This window comes from Pseudoliparis swirei, chromosome 19 (genome assembly GCF_029220125.1).
Source record: "Pseudoliparis swirei isolate HS2019 ecotype Mariana Trench chromosome 19, NWPU_hadal_v1, whole genome shotgun sequence".
In the NCBI taxonomy this organism is placed as follows: Eukaryota; Metazoa; Chordata; class Actinopteri; order Perciformes; family Liparidae; genus Pseudoliparis; species Pseudoliparis swirei.
Window position 1 is genome coordinate 11743728 of NC_079406.1, and position 18314 is coordinate 11762041.

General features: G+C 45.1%; 2 long non-coding RNA genes across 3 annotated transcripts; both read right to left on the reverse strand.

Moving 5' to 3' along the window:
- Positions 1 to 808: 808 nt before the first annotated feature.
- Positions 809 to 1518, reverse strand: LOC130209965 (uncharacterized). Its single transcript, XR_008834748.1, has 2 exons — positions 1349 to 1518; positions 809 to 1018 (listed from the first exon to the last, which is right to left on the reverse strand). It is a non-coding gene; the product is annotated as an uncharacterized LOC130209965 (long non-coding RNA).
- Positions 1519 to 2079: 561 nt separating this feature from the next.
- On the reverse strand, positions 2080 to 4371 carry LOC130209963 (uncharacterized). Of its 2 annotated transcripts, XR_008834744.1 has the most exons (6): positions 3995 to 4371; positions 3728 to 3836; positions 3392 to 3609; positions 2919 to 2955; positions 2746 to 2839; positions 2080 to 2511 (listed from the first exon to the last, which is right to left on the reverse strand). It is a non-coding gene; the product is annotated as an uncharacterized LOC130209963 (long non-coding RNA). The 2 variants fall into 2 exon arrangements; XR_008834745.1 differs by lacking the exons at positions 2080 to 2511; positions 2746 to 2839; positions 2919 to 2955 and adding an exon at positions 3053 to 3153 and having other exon boundaries at positions 3995 to 4370.
- Positions 4372 to 18314: the final 13943 nt, after the last annotated feature.

Sequence of the window (18314 nt, forward strand, 5' to 3'; positions counted from 1 at the left end):
TCCACTAAGGTGGCATACAATTGAAAACTTTGTGAAACTGGATCAGACAATGTGTATGGACTGTCAGTGAAGCTGAAAGAGAAAAGACTCAGGATCAGAGGAAATGGAGCATGGTGTAGTCCCACTAAGGTGGCTTAATACACAGACTTGACTTGACAACCAGGCCTTGGGCATGCGTATCTTGGCGTTATTTGGTCAAACTTGCTCGAAGATTTCATGTGTTTCCAGCGACTTCATTCTGGACTTCCCAAACTGTAGAACTATTGGTTCTGTGTGACTAATTCTCTCATTAGTGTCCATTGTTCCTGCCTTGTTGAACTAGATGACAAGTGGTACAGTGCAGATTTGGAGGAATCTTTTCACTGGGTAAAGTTTTCTATGATGTACTTTTTAATTATCTAATGAGACTATGTAGGTTTCACACAAATGGCAATGTATCTAAATAAAAGCAATTCATTCTATAAAGAAAGTAACCTTGTTTTAGGATATTATCTTTTCTGAAAAGTCACAACCCACATAGCAAACTGACTCCGTTCCAGATCCGCCCCAAATCCGCCATAGACTCCGGGAAGGCTCCGCAAAACGGGTCCGGATCGGCGGCTAAATGCACACCGCTACCGGATCCGGAACAGATGCGCGCTGTGTAATATTGGCGGATACGGGGCGGATACGGGGCGGATGCGCCCCGTATCCGCCAATATTACGCAGATATTCATAAAATATTGACCCTTCCATAAAGCGGCTCATTTGGCCCAGATCAAGCTAACAAATATGCATCAATGCAACAACAACAAAATGCAAACGTAAATAATGTCAAACAGTTTTTTTATTTGAAAGGACAAATTTATATACACACACATTTAAAAAAGATATATTTTAAGTCTGTTCAGTGTGGGGGACGTCTACAGTAGCACGCCTCCTGGAGCTACCCCGGTCTGCTGCCAGGTTGAACCACCGAATGGCGTGCTTAAGAACCTGGTCGTCAGTGGATGTGTTGAGTGATTCTTTCTGACAGCATCTGTAATCACACAAGCAGATACAAAATCACATGAATACTCAGTGCAACATAAATCAGACATGCAGTCTAAAATCTAGTGGCTGTCTGGCACTTAAAGTGTGCTATGCTAAATATAGTCAAGTCAAGTCAAGTCAAGTCTTTTATTGTCAGATACACAGAAGAAACTGTTCTCCAGTCTCTGTGTGCGAGACCGGATGATACGGTACCGCCTTCCAGAAGGCAGCGGGGTGAACAGGCTGAAGGCTGGATGATGGCAGTCCTTTAGGATCCTGCCAGTCTTCCTGAGGCATCGTGTGCGGTATGTGTCCTGCAGGGCTGGGAGCTCCCTACCGATGATGAACTCCGCAGTCCTGACCACACTGCGTAGGGCCTTGCGGTCCTTGGCTGTGCAGCTCCCACACTGTGATGCACCCAGTCAGGATGCTTTCTATTGTGCATCTGTAGAAATTGGTGAGGATGACTGAATCCATGCCAAACTTCTTCAGTCTCCTCAGGAAGAAGAGGCGGCTCGGCAGCTTTGACCACCTTGTCTGTGTGAGCAGACCAGGTGAGGTCGTTGCTGATGTTGACCCCGAGGAACCTGAAGCAGCTGACCATCTCCACTCCATAGAGCTAATATATCATATAACTATTATGTAAAGGTATAGTTGAGTAACATTCACCTAAATAGAGAATAAAGTTGCAATTCAAACATTTTATTTAGAAACATGGTTATTCGTTAGTTTGAACACAAAGACCTCCGGGTGAAATCAAATTGTTTTCATTATATATGAGTTACTTACGCAGGAGCAAAGTCTTGGACGTCATTAGATTGAAAGATTTTTTCCCATGAATCCTTTCCAATTTATGGACTTGCCAACATCATCAGTGAACATGCGTGCGAGGATGTTCCACGTTGCACGTTTACATCATGTCCTCCGATTGTTCCCAGGAGGAAATCTAAAATGGATAGAAAAAGTACTATTAATATTTGATATTGTTTAAAAAAACATTACCATCAAACAGGGTATTATCTAGTGTTAATGACATACAATAGATTTTAATGAGCTTTATGCGTGAGATTCTTAACCCTTGTGTTGCCTTAGGGTCATTTTGACCCGAATCAATATTACACCCTCCCCCCGCCTTAGGATTAATTTGACCCCATTCAATGTTTAATGTCGGTGTTCTTTCGGTAGTCAACAAACAAACATAAAGTGCCTCACACTTAAACTTGGAAAACAATATTAATTCTAATAATTTTCTGGAGGTTTTAATTGCTGGCGTCAAATTGAACCCAAAGGGTAAAATATGTTAGTAAATATAAAGGTAACAGGAGGGTGAAACATTGAATCGGGTCAAAATGACCCTAAGGGTAAAATATGTTAGTAAATATAAAGGTAACAGGAGGGTGAAACATTGAATCGGGTCAAAATGACCCTAAGGCAACACAAGGGTTAAAAAAACAACAACTCACCACTCTCCTTCATTATAGCGTTGGCTGGATCTTTGAGCTGTTGCTCGTAAAAAGGGAAAAAGGTAACGATTAAGAGATTTTACATCAAATATGGAAACATCAAGTGTTATACAACCCATTAATCCAATCGTAATGATCATATTCACTTGGATTCAATGTGACAGTGTGTATTGCATGTCTCGTATCCAATTTACCATCGTTAACATTGTAAAAAGTGAAATGATTAAAAAGATTCAATTTGAATCCCATAGCTGTTTGAGTTGTTGCTCACCACAGCAGGCAATGGTGTCTGAACCACACCTCGCCCCTCGCCAGGTTGGTGTGTACCCTGCATGGCTTGTTCGCTGTCCTGCTGGTGATGAAGTCTGTGGAGGAGATGGGACAATAGTTGGAGGAGGGGCAACTGTCCCGCTAGTAGATTCTTAAAACAAAACAAAAACTCACCACTCTTCTTCATTAAAGCGTTGGCTGGATCTTTGAGCTGTTGCTCAAACATGTCCACTTCCTGCATTGTGGTCAACGGAAACGGGTCTCTCCACTCCACTTCTTGACCAGACATTTGTGTCACGCCAGCGAACAAAGCTGTCAATTTTGGAAGTTAATTGATGGACCTGCTGTGTTAATTGATGGACCTGCTGTGTAAGCGTCTCCAGCATGGCCATCATTTGAACTTGAGCAGCTATAAAAAAAAACATTAGAATAGCATTTAAAAAAGGGAGAGATTTTACATCAAATATGGAAACATCAAGTGTTATACAACTCCATTAATCCAATCGTAATGATCATATTCACTTGGATTCAATGTGACAGTGTGTATTGCATGTCTCGTATCCAATTTACCATCGTTAACATTGTAAAAAGTGAAATGATTAAAAAGATTCAATTTGAATCCCATAGCTGTTTGAGTTGTTGCTCACCACAGCAGGCAATGGTGTCTGAACCACACCTCGCCCCTCGCCAGGTTGGTGTGTACCCTGCATGGCTTGTTCGCTGTCCTGCTGGTGATGAAGTCTGTGGAGGAGATGGGACAATAGTTGGAGGAGGGGCAACTGTCCTGCTAGTGGTTGGACCCTTTTTTTTTTTGGGGTGGCGATTTTCAGTCTCGCTGTCTGCATCCGAGTCCCCAAAGAAATGGCTAGAAATGGAGTTAGGAAAAAATGTATTATTTGTCATACTATAACATTGAATGACAGACACTTTATTTATGAAGGTAAAAGAGTTCTAAAGAATACAATTTATTCACATTTACTCACACAGGCATTGGCTTTCTCCTTTTAGGAATTGCCTCCTCTTCTGAATGGAGATCAGATGTGTCACAGGACATATATTTTGTTAACCATCGCCTTGCCACCAAGTAATCATCTAAAAATTAAGTCAAAACACAATGAAAAAGTACAGAATTATGACCAGAACAATGTGATTAAAATGTTGTTTCCCCCCCCCATATGTAACATAAGGTAAATGTTTTTATGTATTTGTTTAAACTGCTAATTATTAGAATATTAATATAATTAGCATACCGCATGATCTAATTATTCTGACATAATGTGTCTGCCAGTCAGGTTCAGGTTCTTCGGCACTTCGGACCGCCTTGTCCACCCTTTCATCCCTCGGGTAATCTGGCCAAACGCAGCCACCACCACTGTACCAGCTTTGTGCACGACTGCTACTGTTTTGCTGTCCAAGAATTCAATCAGTCATCAGTCACAGAAATATAACTCTGTTCCAAGAACTTCTGAAAACAATTTAGCAACTAGAAAACAATTTAGCAACTTTAATAAAAACACTACGCTATACATTAAGATAGTATTTTAATGGATTAAAACAAATCTGGTCATTTTAAAGTTAAACAGGTTATACAATTCCCTCTCAAATGTGTCTTTAAGTTGCTGTGAAAACTTCCTCCAAAAAGACATGCTTACCTGAATTGTAGAGATCGATCCTGATGAACACTTCTGTAAACTGAGGATGACATTTCAAATTGTAAATTATGTGTTGAGAACTCAATACATACGAATTAAATAAAAACAGGTTTGTGCTGGCCATCTTTATTAGCTTAATAGCTAGCGCTCCTCGTTATTAGCTCGTAGCTAGCGCTCCCGTTATTAGCTCGTGAGCTAGCGCCTCGTTATTAGCTTGCGAGCTAGCGCTCCTCGTTATTAGCTCGTGAGCTAGCGCCTCGTTATTACCTTGCCCAGCTTCATCACAAGCCTTGGGTTGAGCTTAAGTATACTAAGTATACTTAAGCTCCAACCCAAGAACCACTGAAAATTCAGCGCTAGCTGCAGAAGATAGCTCACCCTAACCCTAACCGAGATAGTTCGAAAATAGCCATAATTCGACAGTAGCAACACAATTCAACACTTACCTAAATAATATGTCTGGCGAAGAGCTGCAGGTTTGAAAATTCCAGTTTGGAAAGTCGAGGCGCAGAAGTCAGAGGAGCAACGATTTAGAACAACCGCTGTGTGAACCGGATGCAGATGCGGGTGGATCCGGTTCACATGACCAAACCGAGTGCGGCAGTAGGGCGGATCTAGCGACCTGCGGGCGGATCTAGCGACCTGGCGACCTGAGGGCGGATCCGCCCCGGAATCATCTAGCGACCTGCGGGCGGATCTAGCGACCGGCGACCTGAGGGCGGATCTAGCGACCTGAGGGCGGATCCGCCCCGGAATCAGCTGCTATCTGGGAAGCCCCTAAATATCCCAATTCCCTTACTTGCTATGAATTGGATAAGAAGATTGATACAACTGTCAAACCTTTACATACAAAATATGAAGCTACAGCTAACAGTCGGTTAGCTTAGCTTAGCAGGCTAGAAGATTAGAATACGGGGAACTCTAAAGCACATTTAAAGCTATCAATCTTCTCGCCGAACCTGGAACATCTGACGATCTCATGCCGTCCATTCTACCTTCCCCGGGAGTTCAGCTCGGTCATCACCACAGCCGTCTACATACCACCACAAGCGGACACCGACGTAGCACTATCGGACCTACATGATGTGTTATGTCGGCATCAGAACAAGTATCCCGACGCGGCTGTGGTGGTGGCTGGGGACTTTAATAGGGCTAACCTAAAAAAAGTCATGCCGAACTTTCACCAGCACATTACGTGTGCTACCAGAGGGGAAAGAACGTTGGACCACTGCTATACGCCATTCAAGAGAGGCTACAAGGCTGTCTCTCTCCCTCCGTTCGGAAAATCAGACCATGCCGCCATTTTTCTGCTTCCGGTACGCAAAATATCGCGCTGGAAGCGGTAGTGAGCGAGGAACGTGAAGCGGTGGTCTGACCAATCAGAGGCTGAGCTACAGGACGCTCTGCGTGTCGCCGACTGGGACATGATCCAATCCAGTTCCAGTGACGCGTCAGCGAGTTTGCGGAAGTAGCAATGAGCCTCATAGCAACGCTTAGCGGACACCATCGTCTCCCACGATAAAAGTTAGGGTCTTTCCTAACCAAAAGCCGTGGGTTGATGGATCCATCCGTGAAGCTGTGAACGCCCGCATTGCTGCCTATAACTCGGGTCTTGTATCCGGCAACATGGACGAGTACAAGGCAGCGGTCTATGGACTGAGGAGGGCGGTGAAGGAAGCCAAAAGGAGGTACCGAGACAGAGTGGAATCACAGATGGAGCAGCGCGACACCAGGCGCCTATGGCAGGCGCTACACGCTATCATAGACTACCAGAGCTGACCCCGCGCTATGGTGTGTTCAGACGCATCCTGAGCCGACGACCTGAACTCATTTTATGCACGGTTTGAGGCTAGCAACAACAGCGCTTAGCTCGCCGCTAACAACAACACCGTTAAGCGTGGCCGAGGTGAGTTCTACCGCTGGGGACGAACACACACTCTCTGTGACCGAGCACAGTGTGAGGAGGGCTCTGTTGAGGGTGAACACCAGGAAAGCTGCAGGTCCAGATGGCATATCTCGGCGAGTACAGAAGACCTGTGCTAACCAGCTAGCTCCAGTGTTCACCACAATATTCAACCTCTCCCTGGCTGAGTCCGTGGTCCCCGCCTGCTTCAAGAGATCCACTATTGTCCCTGTGCCCAAGAATGCTTCTCCAGCATGTATGAATGACTACCGACCGGTGGCCCTCACCTCGGGTGGTCATGAAATGCTGAGAGGCTGATAAAGGACTACATCTGCGCCTTCCTTCCTTCCTCCATGGACCCGCTGCAGTTTGCTTATCGCCCAAACAGATCCACAGATGATGCTGTCTCCCAGGTACTGCACACCACACTCTCTCATCTGGACAGCCAGAAGGGGGCTATGTGGGAGACTGTGCTGTTCATTGATTATAGTTCAGCTTTCAACACCATAGTCCCTCCAGACTGGCCGGCAAGCTGATTGAGCTGGGACTGAACACCCCTGTGTGCTTGGATCCTGGACTTCCTGACCGCCAGGCCACAGGTGGTCAGGGTGGGCAGACACACCTCCAAATCCCTCACCCTGAACACAGGATCCCCCCAGGGTTGCGTCCTCAGCCCCTACTGTACTCCCTGTACACACATGACTGTGTGGCCAGGTTCAGCTCCAACACCATCATCAAGTTTGCGGATGACACAGTGGTGGTGGGCCTGATCTCCGACAACCACGAGAAGGCCTACCTGGAGGAAGTTGCTGATCTGTCACTCTGGTGCCAGGACAACAGCCTCATCATGAATGTCACCAAAACTAAGGAGCTGATTGTGGACTTTAGGAGGGTACAACAACAGAGGACGTACTCACCACTGGGGATTAACGGGACTACTGTGGAGAGGGTGAGCGGGTATAAATACTGGGAGTCCACATCACCGAGGATCTGACATGGTCAACAAACACAGACACTCTGGTGAGAAAGGCAAGGCAGCGCCTCTACCACCTCAGGCAGCTGAGGAAATTTAAAGTTTCCCAGAGGATCCTTCAGTCCTTCTACTCTGGAGCTGTAGAGAGGCGTCCTGACGGGAAGCATCACAGCCTGGTTTGGCAACTGCCCGCTCAGGACAGGAAGGCTCTGCAGAGAGTAGTGCGTTGCTGAACGCACTTTGGAACTACAGTCCACACCCTGCAGTACTTGTACACCAGGAGGTGCAGAACCAGAGCCGGCAGGATCATGAAGGATCCTCACCACCCCAACAACAGACTGTTGCAACTGCTGCGGTCAGGCAGGCGCCCGTGAGTCACGCTGCAAGAACAGAGAGACTGAGACGGAGTTTCTTTCCTCAGGCCATCAGGACTGTGAACTCCGACCTCACCAGGACCCCCACATAGACCCACACAACTGTCCCTCTTAGGCACACACACACACACACACACACACACACACACACACACTGTAAATATTGTGTTGTTTTTTATTGTAAATAGTGTGTACTTGTTGCCCTTGCACATTCCTGCTGAGCATTGCCACTTTCATTTCACTGCACACCCTGTGTGTGTATGTGACAAATAAAACATCTTGAATCTTGAATCTTGAATTTTACTCTCCGCGAAACAAGCACAGATATTTGTTCAACATTTTGAACAAAACATTTTGAATCTTTTATTTCAATGATCCCAGAGTAGAGCTCTTCACCCAGTCCCACAGTGTGTGACCGGTCAGAAGGCAACAGCTAGGCCAATGTCGCCTCAACCCAGAGGTGCCAGATTAGCACCCATTATAGATCAATATTTATACACATTTGTTGCAACTAACAAAGTCCAATCAATTTCCATCTTTGTCAGTAACAACTGGAAAGCGAGGTGATCACAGATTTGTCATACTTAGCTCTTTAAGGTTACAGCAGTGTGAAAAAGCCCTGGGAGCTGCATTCAGAGTTGTGTGCTCTTCCATAGCAGGCAGATTCCTCCAGGGTTTAAGATCTGGTGGAAGGGAATCTAATTGACTATTAATCTTTGCAAAAATTTTTTTTTTTCCCCAAAAAAGGGGGAAAAACCCCCAAAAAAAAACCCAAAAAAACAAAAAAAAAAAAAAAATTTTAAAAAATTATTAAAATAAAAAAAAAAAAAACCCAAACCCAAAAACCCCCAAAAACGGGTTTAAAAAAAAAAAATTTTTGGGGGAAAAAAAATTTTTTTTTAAAAAATTTAAAAAATTTTTGGGGGGTTTTTTTAAAAAAAAAGGGTTAACCCCAAAAATTTTTAAAAAATTTTTCCCCCAAAAACCCCCCCCCCAAAAAATTTTTTCCAAAAAAAAAACCCCCGGGGGGGGGGGCCCCCCCCAAAAAAATTTTTAAAACCCCCCCCCCAAAAAAATTTTTTTTCCCAAAAAAACCCCTTTTTTTCCCCCCCCCCCCGGGGGGGGAACAAAAAACCCCGGGGGGAAAAAAAAAAGGGGGTTTTCCCCCCCCCCTTTTTTTTTAACCTTTTTAAACCCCGGGGCCCCCCCTTTCCCCCTTTTCCCCCCCAAATTTGTCCCCCCCCCAAACCCCCCCCCCCCCCTTTTTTTTGAAAAAAGGGGGCCCCCCCCCCCTTTTTTTTTTTTTAAAAGTTTTTTTTTTTTTTTTTTTTAAAAAAACCCCCCCCTGGGGGGGGGGTTTTTTTTTAAGGGGCCCGGGGGTTTGGGGGGAAAAAAAAACAAACAAAACTTACTTAAATTTTGGTTTTGTTTTTATTTAAAAGGGGAGGCCCACATTTCTAAATTTTCCCATTATTTCATTTTTGTTTGTACAAAAAAAACATTTTAATCTTAATTTTTGGGTTTTTATTTAAAAAACAGTTTTTTAACTTTTAAAAAACTTTTTAATCTTTTATTTCTTGTGATTTTGAGTTTCAAAACATTTTTAGGAAAAGGAAATTGGGCCAATGTTCCCCCCAGGGGTTTAATTACAATTTGCAAAAATTTTAAATTTGTTCCTTTCAAAGTAACTTTCCTTTTTTTTCAAAAGGGGGGTTACCCCAATTTGCATTTATTTTGGAAGCAGTTTAAAAAACCCGGGATCAAAATTGTTTCCCCCAAGACAGTTCCCCATTTAAGTTTTTGGGGGGGTTTTTGTTTTAATTTTGCTTGGGGTTAAAAGAAACAACATTTTTAAAGGGTCATAAATTGACAATTTTTCCCAAAAAATTTAAAATAAGTTCTGACCAAAAGGATGAAAAACACCATTTTGGGCCTTTTTCACATAAGGTAAACAGTGGGGGGGGGAAAATTTAATTCAACTTTAATTTAACTTTCTTTTAAAAAAAGGGGGAAATGTTTTTGGCCAACATGGGGTTCTTTTTGGGCCCTTTGTAATTTTTCATTGTTTAAGGAAACCGAAACTGAACCGGATTGGTGGGTGGGAACGGAAAAGGAAAGCCCAGGGCCGCGGGTTTTCCCATGAAAAAGGGGGGAAAAGGAGGGGGGGAAGGGGCCGGGAAAAACGGGAAAAGGAAAGGGAGGGGGGGAAAAAGGGTTTAAAGGTGCGTTTCCTCAAAAACCGGGTATTTGAGGAAAAATTTAACCCCTCTCAAAAAGGGACAGGCTTTGTGAAAACTGTCGTAAAAGAACTCCCCCAAAACCGGCCCCGGTTTTTTAAAAAGGGGTGCAAAAAAAAGGGGAAAAAGGGTTTAGGGTTTTTAGATGCCCCCCTTTCTGCCCAAACCCCGGTCACGGTTTTCGACAGTTTAAAAGGGAAGAGGAAACTCGGCAAAGGCCGATTAAGGGGGGGGCGGAGATAAGTAATTTATATGATTTGTGTTCGTTGGGCCCTAAATGGGGCGGGGCCCGGCCGTCCCACCTCGACAGTGGGGTTTTTGGGCTGGGAACCCCCTGTGTTCAAACACCCCAACGGGGAAAGCTTTTTTCAAATCGGGCCCCCCCCAAAACACCCGGTACAATTTTGGAAAAAGGGCTGGGGGAAAAAATTTGGAATTTATTTTTAAATTTTAGGAAAATAGAAGGTTTTGTGTTAGGGTCCTCTTTGGGGTCCCAAAACCAAAGGTCGGCGAAGGCGGGGGCTAAAAGCCAGGACTTAGTACAAAATGAGGGGAAAAGGGGTTAACCCCAGAAAGGGTCCCGGGGAATAGGTAGAAATTTTTACTAAAAGACTCATGGGGGTTTTGGGTTTGTTCGGTTTGCTTTTTTTTCGGTGGGCCCCCGCCAAAAAATTCCCCCAAAAAAGTAGGCCCAAAAAAACCTGTAATTTTAAGTTTGGAACCCCCCCAATTTTTAATTCCCCAAAAGAAAGGGGGAAAGGGAAAACCAAAGAAAATTCCCCAAGTCAGCTCCCGGAAGTGAGGCTAAAACACAACCACTAAAACCTCTTTTTTGACCCTCAAAAATTTTTTTTTTTCCCCTGTGTATTTAAAAACCCGGTCCCCCCACTTTTCCGGAAAATTTTTGCCCTTTTTGGGGTCCCCTAATGGGGGTTCTTTCCCTCCTTTCCTGAAAAGGTTTTTGAGAGCCCCTCCTTCTGCCCCCAAACAAAAAAAGGACGGCCCCCCTTCTCTGGGGCCCCAAAGGACGGGGGGGCCCCCAACCCCAGACGGGAGAGGAGAGGGGAAAAAAATTTAAGGGGCAAGGTACAGGTTTTTTATTGGGGAAATAATCCTTAATACAAGGAAAAATTGTCAAAACAGGGCGGGGAACCACCTGAACCCGGCTTGTGTTTAAACACCCCAAGGGTAACACCCCCTCTTTAGCCCCCTAGGTTCCCCGGTAGGGGAAACCCAAAATCAACCGGGGGTTTTAAGAATTAAAGAGGGGCCAATGGTCCTTTTTGTTCTGCGACCCCGGGGTTGTAAACCCCTGGCCCCCTGGGCCCCGGGGTTCTTTTACCCCGGCCCCTGTTAATTGTCCCGGGGGAAAAAGGGCCTGGTTTTCTTTATCTATCTCCCCCAAAACCCCGGGTCGGCCGGGCCTGGGGACCTTTTTTTCCCTTATTTTTGGGGCAAATGGAAACGGGGCCCTTTACGATTCCTTTTTTTTCCCCGGATTCCCCCTTTCCCGGGCCGGGGTCTACCGCTAATTTTCCCAGAAAAATTGGGGAATTTAGGGTTCAGAAGGTTGGGGACTGAGGAAATGGGGTATGAAACCCAGGGGGTTTCTGCTGGTTGTGTTTGGGGGGTCACGGGGGTTTAAAAAATGGTGTGTGAAGCCAAAGGACCGGATTTTAAAAAAGGAAAAAAGAAAAAAAGGTAAATTCGTGCCCCCCGGAAGCCGACCTCCAACCCCAAAACCTCCTGCCCCCAAAACCCTTTTTCCCTTTCCCCGGTTGGGGTCCCTTTAACCTCGGGTCCCCCCCTTTCCGGTTCCGCCCTCGGGGTGCGAGGGGGGTTCCCCCTTCTCCCTGGGGGGAGAGATTTCCGGGCCCCTTCGAGGGGGGGCCCTCCGTTTGGGTTCTCCCATCCCAACTTGGGGCCCCTTTTTAGCCCTTTTCGGCGGGGCTTCCCGTAGGCCACCCCTTCCCCTCAGGTCTTTGGGCCCAACTTAAATGAAGATTAAAGGCCCGGTTAACCCCGTTCCGGGTTGGGGGTTTATTCACCTGTCCCCTCGGGCCCCTTTGGTGCTTGGCCCCGGGAACAATAAACCGGGTCTTATTTGGGAAATCAAAAGGGGGCCAGGGCCTGCTTGTATTTAAAAGGCCCCCGGGACCTGGAAGGGATCGGGGGGAAGGGACCCAGACACAGTTTGCGGCCGCCGGTGGTTTTGGGTTTTTTTAAAAAAGTTGTATCAAAGGAAATTTTGGGGTCCCTTTGCCGGGTTTTAAACCCACTTCGCTTTTGGCCGGGTCACTCCTAACCCAAAAAACGCGGGAAACAAATAAACTGCGCCTTTTTGGATCATTTTTCCCAAAACCAAATTAAAAAAAATTTATTTTAATGGTTCCATTTCCACCTTTATTGGGGGAAGGAAAGGAAAATTCCCGGGCCAAATTTGGGGTGAAAAAATTTTTGGTTTTAGGAAGTTTTTATAAACCTTAAAATATTGAAAGGAGGACCAACAAAAAAAATTTTTAGCACAGCTTTAAATTTTTAAATTTTCAAAAAGAATAAAATTTTTTTTAGGAAATTTTTTTTTTAAAACCGGCCCTTTTTTAAAAAAAAAAAGTACCCGTAAAAAAACAATTGGGGTTTTTGTAACCTGGTTTCCGGTTAAAATTTTTTGCCTGGGGTTTTCAATCGTAAAAAACCCAAAATCCCTTTTTAAAAGGGACCTAAGGATCGGAAAAAACCAAAAATTTGGTGGGTTTTTCTGTTTCTGTTTTTTGGTTTAAATAAAGTTAAATCAAAAAACCCCCCTTTGCCTCTATTTTTGGTCGGGAAAACCCCCCTCCCAAAATGACGGGGCCCAATAAACGGGCCCAGCGCTAAGGGAAATGCACAAAATTCCGAAAGGAAAAACATTAATTGGGGGTTTAAGGAACGGGCCGGTTTGGGGAGAAAAATTGTTTTAACGGGTTTAACTGCCCCGGTTTTACTCCTTGGGGCCCCGCCACGGGTTGCCATTCTTCCCCCGGCCACCCGGCCGGGCCTTTAAAATTAATCCCCGCCTTCCGATTTAAACCACCTTTAATGCCTGGGATTAAAGCCCCCCAAATGAAACAGCTATGGGGGTTTATTTATCCCAGGTAAAATTCAGGTCTGCCGGGAGACTAAATAAACCCCCCTAAAAAAATTACCCCCCGGGTTTTTGAGCCCCAGACGGTCGGGCCGCCCGGGAAACCCAAGGGTTCCCCCCAATTTTTCGGGAAATGGTTTAACAGACTAAGACCTCCCCCCCTTTTTAAATACTCCGCCCTGAATAAGGACCGGTAACAGGGAAAATTTCCCAGCCGTAAAAAACCGCCCTGGGGCCAGCTGTCCCCAAACGGGGGGCCCCCCTTTCCTCCCCGGTTAAAACCCGCCCCCCCTTTCCCCTCGGCCGGAGGCAATCCCCACCCCACCCCGGTCCTGCTTTAAAAAAAGGGCGCGACCTAGGCGGGGAAACGGGACGTGGGCGGTCCCCCGGTGTGTTTTTTGGTTAAATAAAAGTGCTCGAAAGGAAATCGGTCCGGCGATCCTTGTTTGTAAAAAAGGGAGCGGCTGGGGGCCCGGGAAAGGGGACCCCAAAATGGGCCCCCCTAACCCGGTGGGGGTTAAATAAAAGGGGAGCTGAAAAACCCCCTTGGGCGGCTGGTTTGGGTGGGGAAACCCACGGGAGGGAGAACCGCCAGTTCCAAAAAACCCGGGCCCCTGGCAGGGGAAAAACCCGGGGCCCCAAAAAAATTTCCTTTTTATTTAAGGATAGCTGCCGGGGGAGCTCCCCAAAACCCCGGGGGAACCAATTGGTTTAGCCGTGGCCCTGAATCCCGGCCCCCGGAGGTATCCCCGTTAAAAATAAAGCCGTTTTTACCCCAAAAACCTGAAGCGCCATAGGTAAGGACCCGTTAAATTGGTTTAAAAAACCCAAGGAGGTCAGCCTGCCAAGAATGGGGGCCCCGGGGTTTACCCGCCACTCCGCCTCCCAGGCCCCCGGACGGGAAAATGAAAACCCCCAAAAGGGACTGCTGCCTTTTCGGGGTTTAAATTTTTTTAAAAAACCCCCGGGGTCCAACCTTTCCAGTTCAATTTAGCCCAAAAAACCCCAAAAATTTGGCCAAAAACCTACTTTTGAAAAAAAAGGGGAGCCAGTGCCGACCCCCACCTGCCCCGGTGGGGGCCGACAGCCCCGGGGTTTCGGACACTGAAATAAGCGGGTTGCGGGGGTTTTGTGTTGGGTTGAAATTTGGACCGGGTTTCAGGGCGCCCCCAGCCCCCAAAAGTTTTTCAAACACCCCAACCTCCGAAAAAGAAAAAACGGGGATGGAAAGAAATCTTTGTGAAATGTCATGTGTTTTTCAAATCCCTCGGGGGGGTTAAAATCATGTTTTGCCCGGAAATCAGCAAGGATCCCGAAAAAGGCACGGGTTTAAAGAAGGAAACAATGAATTTTTCCCCCTTTGTTTTTAAAAAAAAATTTCAGAAAAAAATTTGGTCCCGGCAAAAAAAAAAAAAAAACCGAGACCCTAAAGCTACTAACCCTAAAACGCGCCGGGCACAAATGGGCGGTGCGCCTGTGGAGGGTGCACGTGCGCAACGGGGCGATAAAACTAAATTTATTTAATGGATTCACGCACATGTCCACCTTACTGTGGGATGAGGAGGAGGAAAAATCCCCAAAAAAGCGTAGGTTTTGGGTGAACAATTGGTTTTAGGTACAGTGTTTTACTGTACAAGCCTTACCATAATAGTTGCCAGGATTGGTACCTCTACTGTATATAATTAATATATTTAGCACATGTTCTTTAATATATCTATTTCTAACACTGTATATATTTTGTTCTTCATAGGTAATGATTTTGTTTACTCTGGCTGATTGAATTGAATGTATAATAGATAATAAATTCAATTGAGTTTATTTTGTATAGCCTGATATCACAAGTTACACATTTGCCTCAGGGTTTTACAATCTGTAAACATACGAAATCCCTGTCCCAGGACCTCACATCGGATCAGGAAATGATAACCATTATAAATTGGTGGTTTGTTACTGCTTCAATGTCTGTCAGAGGTTATTTTTATTTATAATAACAGTTCAATCATATCCTCCTTATGTCATCTATTACTTAGTCTGCAAAATAATTTCCTCCCAAATGACTTGGCTCAATAAAACTGGCACAGCGACAATAAAAGTGAATGACATCAGAATGTCAGACAAGGAAGCTACATCTATGTGGGTTTCCCAAGAACAGCTGGTTTCGGAGCAGTTCATGTTTGCGCTGACACTGAAATAAGCTGTACGGTTTACTGCTGCGGTTTGCTGTTCACTGTTGACACATATCATCACATGGCCACCAGGTAATCAGGGGTTTTCCTTCTGTAAATAAGTCTCTCAGCCTTCATAAAAAGTTACTTCAAACATCCTTAACCTGCCTGTTGTATTAAAGTACACATTTTATGAAACAGTCTATAGGAAGTTTATTATATAACATTTGTGTAAATGATCATGTGTCATCAGCCAGGAGACTAAATAAACCCGCGAGGAAACAAAGAGGTTACATCACATGTTTTTGACCGCACTCAGACAATGATCTGCGACCGCAAACATGGTTCACAGTTTTCTGAAAATGAAGTTGATAACATTTTTTTTTTATGTTACTAAGTATTTCCCTCCTTCCCTATTTATAAATACAAATCTAAGTGCCAAATGAATAAGTAAGGGGCGCGATCACACCAACAAAATTAAAAACGCAGCCGCTACTAAAACGCTACTAACCCTATAACGCGCCGGGCAGAAATTGGCGGTGCGCCTGTGGAGTGTGCACGTGCGCAACGGGCGATACAACTTAATTTATTAAATGGATTCAAGCACATGTCCACCTTACTGTGGGATGAGGAGGATGAAAAATCCCCAAAAAAGCGTAGGTTTTGGGTGAACAATTTTCGCTCCTTGTTGAAATGTTTCAACTTTGAGGCGATAATTTCGCAACTCGGGCCAATCAGCTCTTGAGTTGCTCTGCGCGTCATCACTGTCCTGCCGTTATCGAATCAGAACAAGATCAAGGACAAACTTATCTTTGCGGTTTGCGGGCACCAGGAGCTCTTTAATACTACCTCCTATGAGTACCTGACTCGCAGAGTATAAAACAGGCACAGGTGATGTTATGTATAAATATGATATAATGTTATGAACCCAACACGAGGGCGTTAGATGTTCCGACGTGTGTGGGATGTCCACAACAAATATAAAGCAGAACTAGTGGTTAGTTATTCCGTGGTGGATGAAGGAAATGATAAAAGTCTTTACCGGGACGAGACACGAAGATAAGCCCCACCCCTCGCGGAGTGTAGCGTGTGAACACGGCAAATGGTCGTGCGAGTAAACGCACGCGCTTTTGGTGTGAACGTACCTTTAGGAAAGGGAGTTTCCAGCAGGTGCTCTGTGCAGTATTTAATCATTGGCACAGAGGGAGCTCTTTAGTATCCTGAGATAAGAAGAGAAGTAATTCAATTCAATTCAGTTTATTTGTATAGCCCAATTTCACAAATTACAAATTTGTCTCGGAGTGCTTTACAATCTGTACACATAGACATCCCTGCCCCAAAACTTCACATCGGACCAGGAAAAACTCCCAAATAACCCTTCAGGGGGAAAAAAAGGGAAGAAACCTTCAGGAGAGCAACAGAGGAGGATCCCTCTCCAGGATGGACAGATGCAATAGATGTAATGTGTACAGAAGGACAGATTTAGAGTTAAAATACATTCAATGAATATGACAGAGTGTATGAATAGTTCATAGTAGGCATATTCCACGATGGAGACCTCCACGATCCATCAGGCAGATGGCGGTGGGGAGGAGGAGGACGGAGTCACAACAGGACAGTGGCGTAGTCAGGAGCAGGAATTCCACGACCCAGACCTCGATGATCCATCAGGCAGATAGATCTATGCCATCTCATAGGGTCCGATGACCCCATGAGACGTGAAGTCAAAAGGACCCGGGAGAAAGCAGAGTTAGTAACGTGTGATTGAGAGATGAAAATTCATCCTTAAGGAGAGAAAAAGAGGAGATAGGTACTCAGTGCATCCTAAACGTCCCCCGCAGCTATAAGCCTATAGCAGATATCAAGGCTGGACCAGGGCAAACCTGATTCAGCCCTAACTATAAGCTCTGTCAAAGAGGAAAGTCTTAAGTCTACTCTTAAACGAGGTGACTGTGTCTGCCTCCCGGACTGAAATTTGGAAGCTGGTTCCATAAAAGAGGAGCTTGATAACTAAAGGCTCTGGCCCCATTCTACTTTTAAGACTCTAGGAACTACAAGTAGGCCCGCATTTAGTGAGCGTAGCTCTAGTGGGCAATATGGTACTACAAGCTCCTTAAGATATGATGGTGCATCACCAATCAAGGCTTTGTACGTTAAGAGAAGAATTTTAAAAGTGATTCTTGATTTTACTGGGAGCCAGTGCAGAGCAGCTAGTGCAGGAGTGATGTGATCTCTTTTAGTTTTAGTGAGAACTCGAGCTGCAGCATTCTGGTTCAACTGGAGTCACCTCAGTGATTTATTAGAGCAGCCTGATAATAAGGATTTGCAGTAATCCAGTCTCGAAGTAACGAACGAGTGAACCAATTTTTCTGCATCTTTTTGAGACAAGATGTGCCTGATTTTTGAAATATTACGCAGATGAAAGAATGCAGTCCTTGAGATTTGCTTTACGTGGGAGTTAAAGGACAAGTCCCGATCAAAGATAATGCCAAGATTCTTTAAAGTGGTGTTGGATGCTAGGGCAATGCCATCTACAGAAACCACATCACCAGATAATTGATCTCTGAGGTGCTCAGGGCCGATTAAAATTACTTCGGTTTTGTCTGAGTTTAACATCAAGAAGTTGCAGGTCATCCATGTTTTTATGTCTTTAAGACTGTCATGGTGAGTCCGGGTTGTCGCAGCAAGAGAGGACCCAAATGCCGACATTACTGCACAAAACAATCTTTACTCCAAGAAACCAGAACAGGACGACAAACACGCGGACCAAACAATACGAAGCCACACTGGGAATGAGACGAACAGGGTTTACATACAGGCAAGGTGAGAGGATTGGACAACGGGGAACGAGACACAGGTGGACACAATGAGGGCGGGACCAGCAATCACACAGAAGGAAACAATCAGGACCAGGGCAGACAATCACAGGGAGACAGACGACACAAGGACTTCAAAACAACACAAACTCCAGATCATGACAAAGACATGCTTGAATTTTACCGAGTTGGTTGCTCTCCTCTGGTTTTATCGATAAATATAGTTGAGTATCAGCTGTATAACAATGAAAGTTTATGGAGTGTTTCCTGATAATATTGGCCAAAGGATGCATGTATAAGGTAAATAAAATTGGTCCAAGCACAGA